This window comes from Ochotona curzoniae, unplaced genomic scaffold (genome assembly GCF_017591425.1).
Source record: "Ochotona curzoniae isolate NIBS_2020 unplaced genomic scaffold, NIBS_Ocur_1.0 contig_2210, whole genome shotgun sequence".
NCBI classification, from domain to species: domain Eukaryota; kingdom Metazoa; phylum Chordata; class Mammalia; order Lagomorpha; family Ochotonidae; genus Ochotona; species Ochotona curzoniae.
Window position 1 is genome coordinate 36,502,484 of NW_024465369.1, and position 2,858 is coordinate 36,505,341.

At 38.4% G+C, this 2,858-nt stretch overlaps 1 pseudogene; it reads left to right on the top strand.

Moving 5' to 3' along the window:
* Nucleotides 1-2,098: 2,098 nt before the first annotated feature.
* On the top strand, nucleotides 2,099-2,278 carry LOC121150980 (annotated as a pseudogene).
* The last annotated feature ends 580 nt before the right edge of the window (nucleotides 2,279-2,858 follow it).

Sequence of the window (2,858 nt, forward strand, 5' to 3'; positions counted from 1 at the left end):
CCGACCTCCTTTTAAATGAAAAAGGCCAAAGAAGAAATACTAAGTGTTAAGGATAACCATGAAATTAATTAAATCTCCTCCCCACCCCAAGCAGAAGATCTGTAATCAAAAAATTGTCTTGATTCTACAACTTCCAACTTAAGGTTCTAAGCTTAAGTACTTAACATAAGTACTTAGGAAAGAAATATCTTATTTTGAAGACTTTTTGATTGTAATTTCTTAGCTGTTTTAAGGTTAAAATACAAGCCAGCAGGACGACCATCAGTAAAGTATGTGATATAAAAACAAATATTTCCATAAAAATCTTTGCCCTAGAAAAAAGAGAAATTCTTAGTAGGTTCAAGGTGGGAATTTAGGGAATAGTATTTTTTTTACAGGAAATACTGGTTAGGCGTTTTATATAGGGGGTTCTGCATTTGTGAAAGGATAATTTGCTCTAAAATATGTGGGCAACCAGCCGAAATTCTCTAATTGAGTAGTTTGCTCATAACCTGAGGCCATTAGGTGAATGTAAACTGTTACAGCCTTAGTAAGAAAATAGTCCCATTAGGATTTTTGTATTTGTATGTGGTTGTGGGTTAAGCGTAACTGTTTCCAAAATCATGGATTAATGAAAAGCTCTTTTTTTTTTTTCTGAGTTTGCAAATACCAGCTTTGAAATGCTCAGACTCAAATAAAGCCAAGGTTCTTTTTTAAATTTTTTTAATAGTTAAAAAAATTTTTACAAGATCAACTCTCAACATAAGTTCCATTGTAAGTTATCTAAGGAAACTAAGAGATACTTATTAGCTGGTAGTTATTAATAAAGGGAGGGAAAGCCTTATTGCACTTGACACTGTCACTCAAATATTTTGGTATTCTAAAACTCACAGTTTTGGCAACCGCAAAGAGCTTAGTGTGCAGAAAAATGGGTATGGCTTTTTGAAAATAAGACTCATGAAGAAATTCAAGGAACGCAGTGTACATGCGTGTCATTTGGTGATGCCCAGATGCCGTGCATGTAGCTTAGGCGTTTGTATTTCTGTACAGGAGGAAACATCTTTAAGCACTGCCGCTAGCTGTGCGTCTCAGGCTCTTCTGTCCTCATGGAGCTCCTCGACGGGACGGTCTAGCTCCTTCCTGTTCCCGATTCCTGCTACCTCATCATGCTCTGCTTTTCAACAAGTACGATGTGTTTGTACATCCTAGAGCTGAGCAAAGAAGCAAAAACAGACCATGTGATATGCTCAAACACCAAACACTATAAATGCAGAGTAAACTCACGGAAGGGAGAAAACTATCTGACCAAAAATATTATTTAATAGGCAACTAAATATAAACAGTTCATTGGTGTTTTTCATATTTATTTCCACTTTGAAATGGACTGTAGCACTAGTATACTGTAAGTGGTGTGACATCACATCTTTTAAAAACTGACTTACAAGAACTTTTCTTAGTAGCTAGACTTTTTCCAAAAATCGATATTAGACCCCAATACCCATCTTTATTCATCTGGGACAAGGCTGTTTTCATTGGCTATTAAACTTTTTACTCTGCTAGCTTATCCTCTTTCTACTTTAAAATGTCTTGTGTCAAGACACTGTTAAAGTACAGAAATATCCTGAATGAGTATTTGCAAAAAAAAAAAACTTAGTTGGAAAACTAGAATAATATGGTATAGGAGAAAATTATAGAAATTTTGAAAGAAAAGACACAGAAGCTGGATCATTCTGAAATGGTCTGTAAGAAGCAGAGAATGGGGCATGATGCAATGGCTCAGTAGCAAAATCCTCACCTTGCAAGCACTAGGGTCCCATATGGATGCTGGTTCAAGTTCTGGCTGTCCCAGTCCCATCAAACTCTCTACTTGTGGCCTAGGAAAGTAATAGAGGATGGCTCAAAACCTTAGGTTGCGAGCCTGCACTCACGTGGGAGATCCAGAAGAAGCTCCTGGGTCCTGGCTTTGGAACAGCTCAGCTCCAGCTGTTGCAGCCATTTGGGGAGTAAACCAGCAGAGAGAAGATCTTTCTGTATCTCCTCTCTGTAAACTCTGCCTTTCCAATAAAAATAAATAAATTTTATTTTCCAATAAAAATTTTTAAAAACAAGTAGAGAATGAATCACTTCTCAACCTTTTGGCTAAGATATAGTACCCACTCTTATCAGATAAAGAATATAACCTTTATCCAAGTACAAACAGTAAATGGATTTTTGGAACAGGAAGTTGGAATATGAGCTTGCTCTGTCCACTCCACGCATCAGCCTGCTATTGAAGTATTTCAGGAACTGTGCACCACCACCACCAATGACAACAACAACAACAAATTTAAAAAGAAGCAGATAAGAGTTATGAAAAAAAAAAAAAAAGCAGGACTTTTAAGAAGCTTTGACACAATAGGAAGATTTGGTTTAAATTCTACAATTTGGGGCCGGGCACGGTGGCTCAAGTGGTTAAGGTCCTCGCCTTGCACGCCCGGGATCCCATATGGGCGCCGGTTCTAATCCCGGCAGCCCCGCTTCCCTTCCAGCTCCCTGCCTGTGGCCTGGGAAAGCAGTCGAGGACGGCCCAAAGCTTTGGGACCCTGCACCCGCGTGGGAGACCCGGAGGAGGCTCCTGGCTTCGGATTGGCATAGCATCGGCCGTTGTGCTCACTTGGGGAGTGAATCATCAGAAGGAAGATCTTCCTCTCTGACTCTCCTCTCTGTATATCTGCCTTTCCAATAAAAAATAATAAAAATAAATCTTTTAAAAAAAATTCTACAATTTGAAAGACAGTATGAACGATTTTCAGAACAGTCTCATAGCTTTTCATCGCTTTGTAAAAAACCTTCTCAAAGATGTGATGAGGAAAGTGTTTATTCTTTTCTTTAGGTTAAGT